The sequence below is a fragment of the Populus trichocarpa genome, chromosome 3, assembly GCF_000002775.5.
Source record: "Populus trichocarpa isolate Nisqually-1 chromosome 3, P.trichocarpa_v4.1, whole genome shotgun sequence".
Classification (NCBI taxonomy): Eukaryota; Viridiplantae; Streptophyta; class Magnoliopsida; order Malpighiales; family Salicaceae; genus Populus; species Populus trichocarpa.
Window position 1 is genome coordinate 3,061,190 of NC_037287.2, and position 19,756 is coordinate 3,080,945.

At 30.5% G+C, this 19,756-nt stretch overlaps 1 long non-coding RNA gene and 1 pseudogene across 1 annotated transcript in view; both read left to right on the plus strand.

Annotated features, from left to right (window-relative positions):
- The window catches only part of LOC18096659 (mediator of RNA polymerase II transcription subunit 15a-like), a 99,777-nt pseudogene extending 98,228 nt beyond the window's left edge, over positions 1-1,549 (plus strand).
- The window catches only part of LOC127905037 (uncharacterized), a 98,928-nt gene extending 97,379 nt beyond the window's left edge, over positions 1-1,549 (plus strand). The window contains exon 2 of the long non-coding RNA XR_008058656.1: positions 1,461-1,549. This is a non-coding gene — a long non-coding RNA (uncharacterized LOC127905037). The remainder of the gene's footprint in view (positions 1-1,460) is intronic.
- Positions 1,550-19,756: the final 18,207 nt, after the last annotated feature.

A 19,756-nucleotide genomic window follows, 5' to 3' on the forward strand; every position in this document is an offset into this window, starting at 1 on the left:
TGTTAACTTTGCTTTCCAGCATGACTCTCTTCCACAATAACCAAAGTCAGAACAGCTTGAAAAGCTGAAGGTATTCAAGGTCATGTTGGAGCGCTTGATAACATTCTTACAGGTCTCTAAAAACAACATCACACCTAATTTCAAGGAGAAATTGGGTTTCTATGAGAAGCAGATTGTAGGTTTTGTAAACCCAAGCAGATACAGGAAGCCTATTCCTAATCTACAGCAAGGACAACCTCCCCAACCTCATATTCAACCTATGCAGCAACCCCAATCTCAAGTTCCTCAATTGCAGTCCCATGAAAATCAACTCAATCCCCAGTTGCAATCAATGAATATGCAAGGTTCTGTACCAAAGATGCAGCAGAACAATATGTCAAGCTTGCTGCATAATTCTCTCTCAACTTTATCTGGGGATTCGACGTCACAATCAAACATGATGAATCCAATACAACCAGGCTCCAATTTAGATTCTGGACAAGGAAATGCACTGAGCTCATTGCAGCAGACACCTGTAGGATCTGTACAGCAGAATCTCGTGAGCATTTCCCAACCAACCAATGTTAACACAATGTCAACACAAAGTGGGGTGAGTATGCTGCAGCCAAATATTCCCCTTCAGTCGAATTCCAATAAGATTCAACACCAGCATCTAAAACAGCAGCAGCAGCAGCAGCAGCATGAACAACAGATGCTACAAACACAACAGCTTAAACGATTGCAGCAACGCCAGAATTTAATGCAGAATCAACAGATGCTGCAGCAGCAGCAATTACACCAGCAAGCCAAGCAGCAGTTGCGTGCACAGATGCAGACGCACCAAATTCCACAGCCGCAACAGATGAATGATGTAAATGAGATGAGACAGGGGATTGGAATTAAGCCAGCAGTCTTCCAACAACATCTCCCAACAGGTCAACGCACAGCTTTCCCACGTCAACACATGAAACCAGCACCTTCATTTCCTATTTCTTCACCTCAACTACCTCAGCATGCTTCCCCTCAATTACAACATTCATCTCCTCAGATTGACCAGCAAAATCTACCGTCTTCTGTAACCAAAACTGGAACACCTCTGCAATCTGCGAACTCGCCTTTTGTTGTCCCATCTCCTTCAACTCCTTTAGCTCCATCTCCTATGCCAGGAGATTCTGACAAACCAGTTTCTGGTATTTCCTCAATCTTAAATACTGGAAATATTGTACACCAACCATCTGTTGCACAAGCACAGGCTCCATCCCTTGCAGTTGGCACTCCTGGGATATCTGCATCACCTTTGCTTGCAGAGTTTACCAGTCCTGATGGTGCTCATGGCGGTGCTTTGACAACTGTTTCTAGCAAGTCAAATGTTACAGAGCAACCACTTAAGTAATTTTTGTTGGAACTTCTTGTGTAACGTCTTCTTTCGATGATGACCTCTTGGATGGCTGCATGAAGCTTGTTCCGCTTTAAATTTCTAGGTTAATCTATTGCTATGAGCACTGGTGTTTCAATTTGAAACTTGAGTTGCAACTGAACTTAAATGAATAGTGTTGGATTTGGGGCCTTCTATTTGTTTTAACTTGTACAGGGTTGAAGTGATAGTGATCTTAAAAGTACAAAAGCAGCAGACAAAAATCAATTAGCCACGATATATAGTGTATGGTTTCCTACTTTCTCAGTATAAAGTAGAATGTTTTGGTGATATCTCTACATCCAAAATCTTATAGACAGGCACAGCTACTGCTGGCACTTGCAGTAGCCAATGAGCACTGATATATATTGCAGAGTGAACTCGTTGCATTTTCATAAATTAAAGGGTTTTCTCTTCTTTTCTTTGTCAATTACAGTGCATGCATAAAAGTTTTCTTACTTAGTGTAAATGCTATTGTAATGTTTTCACAGAGACTCCCCTGTTTTGCAACTAATTCACTTCTGAATATATCTGGGAAACAGAAAGGCAATCAACAAAGAGTAAGGCATCTTCTGATGAAACAAAGAAATTTAATACCCTGAACTAAGCAGCAGGTAGAAGGCGAAAACTGAGCACAAATTTTCAGGAAGGGACAAACGAAAAAATCCAAAAAGAAAGCAGAGAAAACTACAGACTCAAATTCACAACACCCATTTTCTTTCCATTGGAACACTTTAAATAGTTTATTAAATTTATAATGATCTGATTTCTATGCATATAAAAAAATCAACTTAATGATCAATTCTCTATAATTTCAGCATTACTAAAAACATCCAAACTAATAAACTATTAGTTATTATAGCCATTTTAATAAACATTTTAGTTATGAATTCACCAATCATTTTGAACAATTCATACTGATGAATTAACATTTAAATTTTAGATTTTTTGACTTATTAGTTCCTTCGTGAGTTACTTTTAAAGTATGCTATATATTTCTAAGCATTTTTATAGAATATAATTCTATCAAATTCACTTTTACCCAATCCATAATATAAAATATTCATGGCTTTAACATCCATAAAAAATAACTTTTTATCATTGTCTGAATATTCACTTCTAGTTTTAGAAATCTCAATACCATTTTTAATTTGATAGGTCTAGGAGATCTATTTTGTATGGATAGCCACAAATTAAAATCAATAAATTGACAATAAATTATCATAAAACAATTTATTACTTGCTCTTTGGTAATAGCAATGTGATTGTAATATTATTTTATATGGATAGTTTTATCCATCTATTATCTCAATAACAAGATTAACTTTGCAATTATATATCACACTTATATAATCTCAAATAATATTAATTAAAATGAATCACAAAAATTTAACACACTAATTCTGCACACAAAAAAAACAATTTAATAAACAATTTAACTTTGCAATTATGTTTTTATTCATTTGTTTTTCTATGAGACACAATGGGATTTTCAATCGAAACTATAACAATACAAATAATTACAAATATTTTTCTTTCACGTCAACATAAAAAAACATTATGCACTTTTCTAAAGTTATGATAAAAACAAATTTGATTGATACTTACGTAATTCTAGGATTAAAGCAACAATAACATATAAGGGGGGTGAATTAGGTGTTGCACTAATTATGTCAAATAATGCAAATAAACACACTAAACACATATAACACAATAATCAATAATATAATTAAAGTGTTTAAAGTAAATAGATAAAGAAATAGATATTGCAAACTCGATTTTTAATGTGGTTCAGTAAGCTTACATCCACACCTCAAGTACTAACCGTACTTGAGTATTGTACTCTTTTACTAATTCAAGTGAAATATACAATGCCCTTGATAAATTCACACTGAGAAATTATACCACTTGAAGTTTTTTCTCTTGGTGACAATACATCACTAATGCTAGGAGTTTATCCAAACTCACAAATGAGAAGAAAGCGCAGGAACACCCACCGCGCGAGAAGAAACACGAAAAAGAGGGACGGAGTGCGATAAAGACTGAAGCCACAGGATTCACATACAGTGAAGCACTCTTATATATATATATATATATAATTCTTTTAGTTTGTTAGTTATGAACAGTGAAGCAGCACAAGAATACAATTCTCCCGTTTATTTGCTGGAAAGTAGTTTTTTTTTGGAAAGTGAATTCCGGGAAAGTGAATTATTTTTCGATGTTTGGTAGTGTAATGGAAAATAAGTTGGAAAATACTTTCCAGTGTTTGGTTATGTCATGGAAAACGAGCTGTAAAATAACTTATTAATGTTTTATTTTTTTCAAGTTTATTAAAATAATGAGGAACAAATCTTACAAATTAAAAGGTTGAATGAGAATGAAATTAAAAAAATATATATAATTTCATAAATTATCTCAAATAAAATAAATAATAATCAAAATAATAAAAATCAAATCTAAAAAATAAAAAATTTGGTAGCTTCATTAATTTCTCGTTAGGAAAATGTTGAGCTTCTCAGCAATATTTCCTTACCTTGTGCCGCTAACTTGACGGTAAAATGTGATTCAAGTATCAATTAATTATTTAAATCAACTTGAGGGATTAATCTGTTTGTTTAACAAAAATACAGACACTAGTTAAATAGAATTTAACTCAAATTTTAATCATTATATGCGTGCGTGTGCGCGGGTGTGCGAGCGAGTGTTTACCCGTTAATATTTTTAGAAGAAATCTGGAAAAGAATAAAGTCATCTATTTCACTTTGGTCCAACATCCCTCACCTCTCCCCGCCCTCCCTCCCTCCCTAAGGCGTAGCTGTGCATCTAGTTAGGAAGAACATTTTAGAACTTACCTCAAGGTCGAGCATGGTCAGGGTTATTGTGTGGTCGATTCCGAGGAAGATGTGGCGTTCAATCCATGTGACTCGCACTTGTCCATATCTTTTTTATTGATTACAAATAGCGTTGAGAATTAAAGAATATTATCTTAATAAGTTCCAATTTATTCTACAAAAACTATATATAAAGATGTGACAAAAAGATGTATACAAATTAGTTATTTATTGTTTGTAAGTATTATTGTATTGCAAAGACAAAAATAAGATGCAACTTATGGCGTGGTCGTCCAACCTGGTTCAGGTTTTGATCCTGTTCAAAATCTATTTTGTTGAATTGTTAATCTACTTGTGAGTTATTGGGTTAACTAGATTAATTTTTTAAACAAATCAATGCTATTTAAAAAAAATAAATTGGTTCTGATGTAGAAATATAATATTAGAAACTTAAACTTTATTGATTAGCAAAAACCCAATAGGTAATTCAATTTTGAAATAGATTTTTGTAAAATCATATATGAACTAAGTACTAGAAAGTTTGTTTGAAATTACAATGATCTTATAGAAAACAAATATAAATAGATTTATTAAATTTAATGGAGTTCATAATCAGGATTACGGATTCAACAAGTAAAGTTATGAAGCTCTGATTAATTTAAAATGTTGTCGTTTCAGTACAAAAAAAATATATCTTAAAAAAATTAAGCTAGATCACATTTCTATCTATTATCTGGGTTGTCTTCAAACTTGTTAAGTCAACTAGGTCATATTAGAATAACTTTCATATAGTTAAATTTGAAACTCGAGCTAATTAAATAAGAAATTAGACTAGAAAATTTTAATATTAATTTGTTGAATCGGATTTAATAAATGCTAAAGATCTGAAAATTTCCTTTTTACTGAATTTTTTTTAATTCAACTCGCATAATAACACAGTATAGTAAAATAAATAGATACAAAATATTATGTTGGATCCTCGGGATAAAAGACTGTTTTAAGACATTTTGCTAATTTCTTTTTATCTAATCAATCAAGCTCATAGTGAATAAGTGTATAAATATATACAATTAAATTAAATAACATATAAGAGAAAAATGGTCGAAAGGTAAAGCTAAAGTGATGCGACGTTGAGCCACTAGTCGATAGTTGTAACGTCAGTTTGTTGGTTCGTCGTTCGTTTCTCGGATTTATTGATCTTTAGGTTGTCTGTTTCTAGAAAAGAAAGAAAGAAATATTTATATTATCAATGCAATGCAATGCAATGACTAAATAACATTTAAATATTATCAATGTATACTACGTCTTTTTCTCGATTGTTTGAGTTTGAAATTATATCTGTGAACCCCAGAAGGAGATAAATCCTTGAGGTCATCGTATCATATGGATATAAACTAATTGTTTTTATTAAAATAATATCATTTTATTTAAAAATAAATTTATAATATTAATTAAATCAATAAAAATATAACTAGACCAATCAGGTTTTAGCAACTTAATATATTTGTTAATATATTTATATTTAACTTGAAACTCTCAAGAACTGACATTAAATATAGAATGGCAGTTCCAATGGAAAGCCTCTACGCTTTCCAAACCCCAGAAGGAGAACACTCTAAAGAATTATTCCATACTTTTTCTTAAACTATAAATTAAAAAGAAATTGGTTAACGAACACAACACGAAAATAAACAGGTGTATTTCTTACATAAATTCTTTTTTTTTTCTTACAAGTATTTTTACCAGTCAAAATATACTCTTATTATTTTTTTTGTTTTTCCATTGGTTTCATGAAATTCTCTCAACAATTGAACAAAAAACACTACATCATAGCTCACAAACATACATTTTACAAGTCAATTAAACCTCTTGCTTTTCTTATGTGTCTTTTTATTGTAATCTCTGCAAGGTTACACCTGACAGAGCAATCTGTTGATAGGTCCAATTCTGCTTTATGTTTTGTTTCTTGCTGAGCAAATAAAGGTCATGGGTTTTCTTTCTTTCTTTTTCCCTTATAAAAATGGTCATGCGGCCATAGACAGTTGCCAAAAAAAGAAAACAACGATTAAAATTAATTGTTTTACCAAGATTCTCAACTATTGTAAAAATAGATTTCAAAAATAATTATAACAAAAATTAAAAAAAAAACAAAACAAAACACGGTGAATTACTATTATAATCCATAATGTAATGGGTGTTGGGTGAATAATTATTTCCCCCATATTCTTTAATTTTTCTTACTTAATAAAGTTTAATAACATGTTTTTTTTTCTAAAACTGTTTTTCTAATAATATAAGAAAAAAATATACTATAAAAAAAATCAAATTCAATTTAAAAAACCACACAAAATCCGTAAACTGGAGTAACTCGAGTTATCTCGACAAACTCGCAAACCACATAGAAAGGCAAAATAAAAAGAAAAAAATTAAATTAAATTCTCAATTATCTCAATATTAAAAATAAAATCGACAAAAATAATTTAGTTTAAATTTATGTAACTGATCCTTATTTATATCAAGTTTAAAATTAACCAACATGAAAGTTGCCCTAACATGACATAGTTAATGTGGTGGATTCAAAGTCAATCCACATGACCGGTAAAAAAACATAATTTAGCAATAAGATTAAAATTAATTTACAAGGGAATTGTTTGTACATGATCTAGTTGCCTTGATATATGCAAATTAAGGCAATTTAAATGACCAATAAAAGCATGGTTTGGATTTTAAAGAAAAAAAATTAAGATGATATTTTGTTTAATATTGAGACGATGATATATTATATTAACTCGAGTTCCGCAGGTTAACTCGTCAAATACATAACCCAGATTATGAACTCTACTAGGCTTACCATGTTAACAAATATATCAAAATTATTATGATTGATGATTTTTAATTAATTTTTCATTGGAATAACTTCTATATTGTCATAACCCAATTTTTGACCTTTTTATTTTAATTATTTTATTTATTGAAATTTTTTTTATGAAAAACAAGTAAAAATAAAATAAATGAAGAATGAATTAAAATTTGGATTAAGGGCAATATGATTGGAAGTTTAAAGATTTAATTAAATTTTTTACTAGTTTAATTAATCAAATCAAGGGCTTAATTGGAGAATTGATAAGTTTTGAGATTTAATTGAGCTTGGAATTAATTTAATTAATCCAATTAAGGGTTTAATTGGAGAATTGATAAGTTTTGAGACTTAATTAAGCTTGGAATTAATTTAATTAATCAAATCAAGGGTTTAATTGGAGAATTGATAAGTTTTAGACTTATTTGAGCTTGGAATTAATTTATCCAGGGGCTTAATTACAAAACTGTTAAAACTTCAAGGGCCAAAACGTAAATAATCATTAAACATCAAAACGGCGCCGTCTGTGGATGCGCTGTTCATCTTCTTCAACGGACGCCCACCGCCACCATTACACCTGCAATCAATGGTTGGAAGAAACGGATTGTTCTCTGGCTATAAAATCCAGAGAACGAAAGGTCACAGAGGGACTGAAAGAAAGAGGAATACAAAAAAAGACTGGGAGAGAAACAGAACCAGGGGAAATTTTTGGTCCATCAACCAGCAGCACCTCGTGCTTTTACCACCATTGTCTTCTCCTTGAACGGAGAAGACTGGACTAAAAGAAAAAAGAAAGAGCAGACTTTCGTTCCCCTGGTTTCTTCTCAAAGAAACAGAGGAGACGAACGAACAGGGGGGGGGGGGGGGGGGGGAGGAAACTAAAGAAAAAACGGGGGAAACGGTGATAGGGAGAGACCCAAAACAGGAGAAAAACAAAAGGAAAAACTGGGAGGAGGAATCACAGAACCGGGGAGGGAGATTATACAGAGTTTGCCCCTGTTTCTTCTCAAAGAAACAGAGGCGTTCGTGCCTCACGATTGTGAGGCACGAACGCGTGAAGAAAGGCCATTCTCTGGCTTTATAAGCCAGAGCAGGCGGCAGAGAAGGAAGAAAAACTGAGAAGAAACACGGAAAAGAGAGGACAGAATCGGTGGGCGAGAAGAACCAAAAAACAGACGGACGCGGACGAGCGGGGAAGACGACGAGCAGGGGAACAAACTGAAACAGAAAAGAAGAAGACGACAGAACAAGGAAAGCTAAAACAGAGGAGTAGACAGAAAGCAGTAACAGAGAGGAGTAACGCTGGTCAGTTGTCATCCCCGTCTTCAAGTGCAGCGACAGGTAAGTGGCGTTGTCCCTCCCTGCACTTTAATTGCATGTTGTTGCAACAGGCGTCCGTGAGCAGTTCACGCACGCCTGCGGGTCAAACAAACAGAAAAAATGGCCAGCCGGGTCAAGCCCGTGACCCGGCTAGGCCTGCTGGGTCCAGCCCAGCCACATGGGCTGAGCTGGGCCCAGCCCCAAAAACATAAATAATAAAAAATAAAAAATATAGAGAAAAAATATGTGTATGAATGAATAAAAATAATGTAAATTTGTTAGTTTATTGACCGATGCCAGAGTCGGGAATAAAATACTGGTTTAAATTTATATTATTTTTATTCATTATATTTTATTTTATTTAGCAAAAAAATAAAAAATATGTGCATGCGTGAAAAATAAAATTTATTTTATTGGTTTATTCATTGACGTCAGAGTCAGGAATAAAAATACTGATTTAATTTTTTTTTTGTTTTTTTATTTAACTACATAAAAAATAAAAAATATATGTGAATGTGTAAATAAATGAATTTATTTTATTTGTTTATTCGCTAGCGTTAGAATCAGGAATTAAAAAATATTGATCTAATTTATTTTATAGCTACGTAATATTTACCAACGACAAAGTTGGAATTATCCGTAGTTGAATATTCACTGGCGTCAGAGTCAGGAATATTGCGAGTAAACCATCAGAGCATAAACCAATAAATATTTAGCAATTTAAGACAAAATTAGCAATGCAGTCTGCCCCAGGCAGAACGTTTAAGGGGTGATAATATCTTCCATTTTACGTAACCAGTCCCGTACCATAGAATCTCTGTCAACCAGTTAGGGTTCCTAGTGATCATAATATTAGGTGGTGACTCCTTAAACAAGACATTTTCCCCCAAAAGAACCAGATGCCAGATATTTGTTCTTTTTCCATAATTCAAGGATTATTTTTAGAGCCGCTGCGATGTCAGGTGAGACATATATCATATCTATTCAAAATCTCTTTTTAATTTTATATAAAAGAGAATTATATATATGTTTTTTTTTTAATTAACTGTTTATAGTTGTTGACACGTCTCTGATAATAAAGTTGTTGCTATGCAACTTAAACAAAAGAATTACAGTTAAATAGAGTTGCACTTAACATATATTATTTCACCGGTAATTATTATCTAAATATACAACTTTTTTTTTTCTGGTCGTTTGTTTTTTTCTTCTTTTCATATCAATACAACATCGAAGGAAAATACCATGCAACATAAAATTTATTTTCCTGTAGAATCAACGCAACAAGTACACAGGTAACAGACGACAAGAAATTTAACACAGTCATGAAATTTAAGAGAAAATATATACACTTTACTTTTCCTACTAAAATTAAACTATATTTTTTTTAATCTATGTTAATATATAATTTTTATCATAATTTTTATCTTTTTTTTTCAAAACTAAAAAGAAAAAGAGAGCGATATTTTTTTTTTGCCACAAATATAAATAAATATGTTTTTTTCAATTAGAAAAATACATCTTGTCTTTTTTTAAAAATAAAGTTAGTTTGATAACATGATAAAAATAAGAAATCATTGGATTTTCTTTTAATTACATATAATTATCAATATATAAAATTAAAAACTCTTGAAAAAAACTACAAATAAAAAAAAATTGCATTTTGTTTATATCTATATTTTAATATTATAAAATTAAAATGTTTCCCCCTACAAAAATAATTATTATATTATAAAATTTTTAAATTAGTACTTTTGTTTACAAGATTTGTGTATCTATTGATGAATAAAATTTTATTCAAAAGTTATAGTTTTTATGAATTATTTTATTTTAAAGAGTTCATTTTTATTAAATGTGGGAATAATATTAAAGATAAAAATTTTATGTTATCTTTCAATTAAGAAGTCCTTTTATATATTAGTAAAATCTATCAAAAAGTATAAATATTTTCATCTAAAGAAGTCAAGATAATGTACGATAAGAATCAAGGGCTAATTCAATAATTTTCTAAATTTTGAAGTATTTTTATTTAATTTTAATTTTAATTATATGCGAAGTGAATAGAAATTAAGAATAACATGAAGATAAATTTTATGAATCATTATGTTTAAGGGGGCTTTTGAATATGAGTAACAACTAAAATACAAATATTTCATAATCTTTCTTTTTAATTATCAATTTTGGTTATTTATATTTAGCAATTTCTAAAATCGAAAAATCTTTAAAAAATCCAAGAAAATAGAAATTGATATAACATTGGATCTCATATACTAATATTTATATTTTATTATTTAAATATCTTCTCCTACTACTATAGTTATTATATTAAGATATTTATGAATTACTTCAAATCAAGTCTGCATATAATAACATAAATACATAGTTATATGATGTGACTTTTAACATTATTATATCGGCATTATAGTTTCTACAGATCCTTTTATTTTAGAGAGTTTTTTTTTTAACATATGTTAAACACATATTAAAGATATAGATACGAATAAAATCTTTATATTTATTTTTTCCTAAATATCAAATAATTTCATATAAAAAAGTTAAAGATAACGTAACACATTAATAACCTAGAGTCTCCTATAAAAAAAATTATAATTTAATTTTATTATTTTTGAATTTTAATTATATGGGAATGAATACAAAGTGGAAGTACATGAATCATTTTGCTTTAGGGATTCTTCTTTTAATATTAGTAGTAATTATAAAAACGATTTCAAAGATAACATAAAAAAATAATCAAGGTTCTGATTTAATAATTTGATAAAATTTTATTTTTTTAGATTTTAATTATTTAAGTATTTTTAGAGTTTTGATAATGAAAATAAAATTCATGAGATACTGAATAAATTGCGGGTGATTTAAAAATTTTATTTTATATTTTTATATGATGTATTGAAAGTCTATTTTCTTATTTACTACATGTTAACAAATGATCTAATAACACTTTGTAAACACTAATCAATAAAGAATGCAGAAAATTCAAATGTCCAAGGTATTTGATTATGAAAGGAAACCTTTCGAAGAACTCTTTAAAAGATAAAAAAAAAAAAAAACCATTTAGGGCAGCCAAACCCAAGATAAACAATTTTTTATTAGTTTGAATGATTACAAGAGAAGTATCTCCGAACATAATCCTTTGAGTCTATACTACCTTACCTGATGAGATAACAAATCATGTTATGTCACCAAACATAGTAGTTTGTCAGTACATATGACGATCTTCAAGCTATTGTCATCTTAAAACTCTCCTTTGCGTAAACTCCTTAGATAGTTGACACACTTGCTTCAATGTAATTGATATTTTTATGTTATAAAACTCTCATTTTAAGCACACAACTCACTCCTTTCTTCAAACTTAATATTCCTTATATACATGTCTTATATGATAAAGATATGGATAATATTCAAGTTTCCTAGTTTGTAATGTTGATAACACACTACTAACATGTTTTACAAAAATACTGATAAAGTTATCTTCAAATAGCTTTTTCTAATCTATCTAAACTTACCTCTTAAATAATCTAAACTAATCAAATATTATAGAGAAGATAATGTTAATTAATTTTGATAAACTTCTATCGTAACTAAAATATTTTATGACCAACTATAAAGAAATCTTCACTAATTCAAGCCAACAAAATAACAATTACATGTATGAATTGTCATATGTTGGGAAAGGGATTAGCTTATATTTTAGGGATTATATTAACGTGTTAGCATCTTGCCTAATTAGAGGTAGACTTGAATATACATATTAGTATTTTGGTTTTAAAAAATAAATATTTTCCTTATATGGAATTAAGTGTTTTTAATTTTATCATGTAAAATTAATATTTTTTTTATAAAAAAAGTTAATACAATATACAATTAAACATCTATAAATTAATATCTTGGGACCATGAAATTTATTAATTAATCAAGATGTTATTTATTAAATAAATTTATACATTAATCAATAAAAAAGAATTTATCAAGGTATTGTTTTTTCAAAAACATTGAACTTAATACATGCATCATGTATTCTTATTATACAAATATTATCTAATCATCAAATTATAAATTATTATTCTGTGTATTTATTTAAATAAAACAAGTTTATGAATGTAATCAATTTTATTAAATAAAAGTCATGTATGTATCTATTTTTACAACAAGCTAAAATTACATTGGATGCATACTTAATTAGAATACTTAATATTAAGTCAAGCAAAAAATCTATGAAAAGAATATACAATAAAATTCAACATGGAAAATTCAAAGTGAGACACTAAACAGTGAAATAGCATTAAACTTTTTATCTTCCTAGAACCACAAAGTGCTCTTTCCATATAAATAACATTAAACTTCCTTAATCATCTAGTAGGTGGCCTAGTAATAAGAGTTTGAGACTAAAAAGTTTGCTCCCTACATGGTCTCAGGTTTGAGCCCTATGATTGCTAATATTGATAGCCACTGAAGGCTTACCTGGTTGTTTAATTCAAGACCCGTAGGGATTAGTCGAGGTGCGTGCAAGCTGGCCCGAACAAAAAAAAAACATTAAACTTCCCTCTAATTACAAAATGTCATTTCTACATTGAGACACTGAACAGTGAAATAGCCTTTTGTTTTGGTTGTTTTGTTGATGATAACTAGATCTTAAAACTAATAAACTGGTCCTTCATTAGTTTTTTGTTAGTAAAATGTTGAGATGTCAACAATATTTCCTTAGCTTGTTCAACTAACTTGACGGTAAAATGCATAGTTTTGAAATCCGGCCCGGCCAGGTGGGTCGACCCGGGACCTGGCCGTCCTGGGGCTGGAACCGGGCCAGGTTGAAGAAAAAAATAGGGGAAGGAAAAACCCGGTGTGACTCGGTTGACCTGACAAGACCCGGTCAAAAACCCGGTTGCAACCCGTTGACTTTTGTTTTTTTTTTTTACTAAAACGACGTCGTTTTGATTTAAAAAAGAATTGACCCAGGCAACCCGGTGACCCGGTCAAAACCCGAAACCCGAGCCTTGGACCGGGCTGGGTCTGAGAACTATAGTAAAATATGATTAAAGAATCAATTAATTATTTAAAAATCTTGAGGGATTAATTTGTTTGTTTCACAAAAAACAGACACTAATTAAATAAAATTTTAATCAAATTTTGGTAATCCTTTGCTCTCAAGTATTTATCCTATCTATAAACTCTTCATCTTGGATGAGTTCTTGAAATTTTAGTGTTTCTCTCTTGATTTCTCAAGAATGGATATAAAACTCCCTATTTTCTCTCCTTATGGTTCCTACAGATTTTTGGTGAGGAGAGAGTATTTATACTCTATATTTTCTTTTATTTGCATTTAGGCCCTTTTTTTTTCTTTTAAGTGTATTATTCTCTTCAATTAAATCCAACCTTCAACAGTATCGGGTTTATTATAATGTCTCGAATTATTTCGTCCGGGAATTTATATTCAAAAATTTCTGAATTTCTGTTTTTATTTAACCATATGCATGAATTTCTTTATTTTTATTTATTTATTATTTTTTTTCCCGGGGTTTACAAATTCTCCTCGAGAATTTCCTACACCCTCCTTGTGTGTCAAGAGTATGTGTTGTGAAATTATGCATAAACTCCTTCGCTGATTGACACACTTGCTTTAATGTAATTGATGCTTTTATGTTATAAAAACTCTCATCTGAAGCACAACTCACTCATTTCTTCAAACTTAACATTCCTTTTATATATATATATATATGTTTTATGTGATAAAAATAAGGATAATCTTCAAGCTTCATAGGATGTAACATTGGTAACAAATTGCTAATATCTTTTATATAAACACTAATAAAGTTATCTTTAGATAACTTTTTCTACTTTATTCAAACTTATCTCTTAGTAATTTAAACTAATCAAATATTACAGAGAAGATAATGTTTACTAATTTTGATAAACTTTTATTTTAACTAAATTATCTTTTTACCAACTATAAAAAGATTTTCCCTGATCCAAGCTAACAAAATGACAATTACATGAATAAATTGTCATATGTTGGAAAAGGGGACTATATTATATTAACGTGTTAGTATCTTGCTTAATTAGAGATAGACTTGAATATACATATTAGTATTTTTGTATTGTGGTTTTAAAAAATAAATATTTTCCTTATATGGAATTAAGTTTTTTTAATTTTATCATGTAAAATTTATATTTTTTTAAAAAATTAATACAATATACAGTTAACATCTATAAATTAATATAATTGGGACCATGAAATTTATTAATTAATCAAGATATTATTTATTAAATAAATTTATACATTAATCAATATTTTGTTTTATGAAGGTATTTCTTTTTCAAAAACATTGAACTTAATACATGCATCATATATTCTTCTTACACGAATATTATCTAATCATCAAATTAAGAATTATCATTATTATTTTGTGTATTTATTTAAATAAAACAAGTTTATGAATGTAATCAATTTTATTAAATAAAAGTCATCCATGTATCTATTTTTACAACAAACTAAAATTACATTGAATATTAAGTCAAGCAAAAAAATCTATGAAAAGAATATACAATAAAATTCAACATGGAAATTTAAAAGGGAGACACTAAATAGTGAAATAGCATTAAACTTTTTATCTTCCTAGATCCACAAAGTGTTCTTTCCACGTAAATAAACATTAAACTTCCCTAGAATTACAAAGTGCCATTTCTACATTGAGACACTGAACAGTGAAATAGTGTTTCGTTTTGGTTGTTTTGTTGATGATTTTTTTTTTTGTTAATAGTCGAAATTTTATTAAGAAAAAAGGCTACAAAGATAATAGCCTAACTTACATCAGATGAACAAGTAGAGGAAAGGAAAGCATTAAAACTGTTGCATGAAACAAGGGAGAGCAACAAAAAGGGAACAAAACAAAACCTAAGAAATCAATTTCTCCCGACTAAACATTCTCTAAATTAAGGTCTAAAGAGTTGGAATCAAGCCTCAGCCATAAAGCAATACTTTGGCGCACCATGGAGAAACAGATTTGAAGGTTAGGGGCAGTGTCATTAAAAATAACATCATTTCGGTGAAGCCAAAGATTTCAAACAACACAAGAGAAAAGAAGCTCCCATGAGAGATTCTGTTGCTCGCCTTTAACCATAGAGGACCATTGGTAGCACATATCATCAACAGATTTTGGAAAAACACTACAAACACCCCGATTAGCAAGCAATTTCATCCATATATTCCAAGTGAAGTGGCAGTGAATGAAGAGGTGACTTGTAGATTCCAGGCTTTTATTACATAAAGCGCATCTTGACTCTTGAAGGGTTAGGTAGTCATGCTGAAATAGAAAATCTCTTGTGGTTACTTTGTCTTGGACAAGGAGCCAAAGGAAAAGTTGCACTTTCGGTGGGCTTAGTTTTATCCAAACAAAAGATTGAAATGGTTTGGCACCACCATAGAGCAGCTGGTCCATTATTTTGGAGCAAGATTTTACACTGAAGAGGCCATCGCTGGTTAGGGTCCAGATTTTCTTATCCATCTTGTGGCAGAACATTGGCTTGGATTCCAGCAAGGATGATAAAATTGAAAGTTGTTCTTGTTCAAAATGAAATAGAGGTCTGCGCCATTGTAGGGACCAGAGCCAGATTCCATTGCTCCATCTACCCATGTCAGCCACCAAAGCAGATTTAGATGAAGACAAAAGATATAGCCTAGGGAAGGCTATTTTAAGAGCGGAGTCACCAATCCAGTTGTCTAGCCAAAAGGATGTTAAACTGCCATTCCCCACCATGAATTTGCAATGATTCGTGAAGACGTGGTGAACGTTAGTTTGAACAATGGAAATAATATCCTTCCAGATCTTGGAGGGTTGGTTGTAGAAAATTGGAACCCCATTCTCATAAGCCGGATTGTACATCGAAGAGATAATCATTTTCCATAAACTTGTACCTGGGGAAGAGAGTCTCCAGATCCATTTTAGCAGCAGGGCTCTGTTTTTCGATATAAGGGAGCCTACACCGAGACCTCCTTGTTTCTTATCACGCATCACTAGTCTCCATTGGATCTTGCAGAAAGATCTTTGCTTGGTACATCCACACCACAAGAAACGCCTTTGGATGGATGAAAGAAGCCTGCCTACCCCTTTTGGCATCTTAAATACAGACATAAAATAAATAGGCAAGGAATTAAGGACACTTTTAATGAGACATAGACGACCAGCCATGCTTAGTAATCTCCCTTTCCACATATGAAGCCTTTTACGAAACTTCTCTATTACTGGCTTCCATGTAGAGATACGAGATGGATTGGCTCCTAGTGGCATGCCAAGATATTTGCTTGGGAGGGAGTCTGACCTGCAGAAAATAGATGTAGCCAAGCTCAGGCACAAGTGATCATCGACATTGATACCAATAATGGAGCTTTTATGGAAGTTTATATGAAGGCCTGAAGACAAAGCAAACCATCTTAAAATTCTTTTGACTTGAACTAATTGATCAATATCTGCCGGGATGAATATTAACGTGTCATCTGCATATTGTAGGTGGCTGATGAAAATTCCTGATGCAAATTGCAGCCCTTTGATAATGTTCCCACTAGATGACCTTTGAAAGAGGACTGAGAGGCCCTCAGCAGCTATGTCAAACAGAAAAGGGGAAATCGGGTCTCCTTGACGCAGTCCTCGCCGAACAGAGAATTCTTTTGAAGGAGATCCATTAATGAGGACTGAGAGTTTTGTTGAAGAAAGACATTCATAAATCATGGTTCTCCATTTTCTGCCAAACCCCATATAACCCATGATATCATCTAGGTAATCCCAGGAGATTGAGTCGAAGGCTTTATGAAAATCAATCTTGAAAATCAGACCTGCCGCTTTTCGCTTCTTTAGATCACTCACCAGCTCATTTGCAATCATAAAGCCATCTATAATGTTGCGGTCTGCTATAAACGCTGATTGGTTAATGCTAATGATATCTTGCATAACAGTTTTCAGTCTGGATGCAAGGATTTTGGCAATGATCTTGTAGATACCATGAATCATGCTGATGGGCCGAAAATCTTTAAACTCTTTGGGTTCTACTGTCTTTAAACTGTTTTGTTGATGATAACTAGATCTTTTAATTCTTTTCCCTGTACTTTTACATTATGTTAATAAACTGGTGTTACTGGTCCCTTCATTAGTTTTTCTTTAGTAAAATGTTGAGCTGTCAGCAATATTTCCTCAGTTTGTTCTACTAACTTGACGGTAAAATGTGATCAAAGAATCAATTAATTATTTAAAAAACTTGAGGGATTAATTTGTTTGTTTCACAGAAAACAGACACTGGTTAAATAAAATTTTACTCCAATTTTTATCATCATATACGTGAGTGTTTACTTGTAAATATTTTGAAAGGAACTCATTTATGTTCTGTGCAACATAAATAAATCATCTAGGCTTAAGGAATTATTTGTCATTGTAATTAAACTCGATCTAGTGAATTAATCTTAATTAGGGGTGTTCAAAAAAATCAAAAAACCGATTAAACCGGAAAAAAATAACCGAAAAAACCGAAACGTGAAAAAAAACCAATTAAAATTTTGAAAAAACCGACCGGTTCGGTTTCGGTTTTTAAGCCTGGAATCGAAAAAACCGAACCAAACCCGAACCCAAAAAAACCGAGCCAAACCGAAAAAACCAAGCCAAATAAAGAAAACCGAGCCAAACCATAAAAAACCGAGTCAAACCGGTTTGAACCGGTTTTTGTTTTAAAAAACCAAACCGAACCGAATTGAAACTGGTCGGTTTGAACTGGTTTTGGTTTTTTTTTAATTCGGTTTGGTTAATTTTTTTTATAAAAACCGAACCGAACCGAAAATGAACACCCCTAATCTTAATTCCCTCTTATTCGACTCCTAATTTATATTAAGTTTAAAATTAATAAATGTGAAAGTTATCCTAACATGATTCTGTCGACATGGTGGGTTCAAATTCAATCCATATGACTGGAAGAAATTATAATTTCACTCTAAAAAAATTTCAAGTTAACATCTTTTTTTAATATTGATACGGTGACGTATTAGATTGACTCTAGTTTTGTGGCACAACTTTTCAAACCCACAACCTGAATAATAGCTTGCACCTGATTTAACAACTTTGTGTTTTGTTTTTTAATTACTTTTTACTTAATGACATATAACAAAAACAAATGCTCATAAAATTAAGCATCAACAAATGTTAGAATATTTATTTGAGATTACAATAACATTATAGAAAGCAAAACGAAATAAATCAAATTAAAAATTAACCAATGTTAAAGGATGAAACTAGAAAAAAACCAAAAAGCATTCAATTGAAAGACATTAAAAATTGAAGGTAGAGCTTAAAAACAAAGGAACAATATGACATTGTTATTAAATTTGATTTTGATCTCTCGACTTGACTTCTAGTCTAGTATAGGTTTAAAATTAATTTGCAAGGGAGTTGTCTGTACATAATCTAGTTGGCTTAACATGTGCAAATTAAAGCAACCCAAAAGACCAATAAAAGCATGGTTTGGATTTAACAAAAAATAATCATGATTTAAAAAAAAATATATATACTAGATGAACTTGAGCTCTGCTGCTTAACTTGTCAAATGTGCAGCCTAGATCATAAACTCCTTTAAGTTTAAAACTATTTTTTCTATAATGATATAATAACTAAAATAGATACTTATAAAATTAAGAGCTAAACTAATCTAGTGACGTTTGTTTGAGATTGTAATAATTACATATAAAGAAAACAAAAAGAAATTATGATGAGCAATTTAAAATTAACAAAATATTAAAGTGAAATTGAAAGGAAAAAAAAGGCAAAAATCATTCAATTAAAAGAAGAAAAAATTAGAAGATATATATATATTTAAAGGGAGGATATGAAAGGTGAAGTAGGAGGAAAACCCTAACTTTTTTAGTATAATAAATAATTTTTAATTAAATTAAAATCTATATCTCATACAATTAGACCCAAAAGGAGTTAAATCAAAAAGAAAAAAAATGTTTAAAGACCGATTTGTAAAAAGAAATAAGGAAAACAATGAAAAACACCAAATTAAGAAGTGCAAAAAATACATAGAGAGTGAATGAGGTTGAGAAGCATAACTTTTTTAGTATAGTAGTTTATTTTTAATTAAATTGAAAACTTTATCTTATATAATTAGGCCAAAAAAAGAATTAAATGAAAAAATAAGGACTCATTAGTAAAAAAAGAAAGAAAACAGAACTAAATCAAAAAGGAAAAATTTTCTTTTCAAAAATAGAATGCTTCACTATCCATATTAAATTTAAAAAAAAACACTGGAACACTCTCCACGCGAGAAGAAACACAAAAAACAGAGAGATGGCACGATGAAGACTCT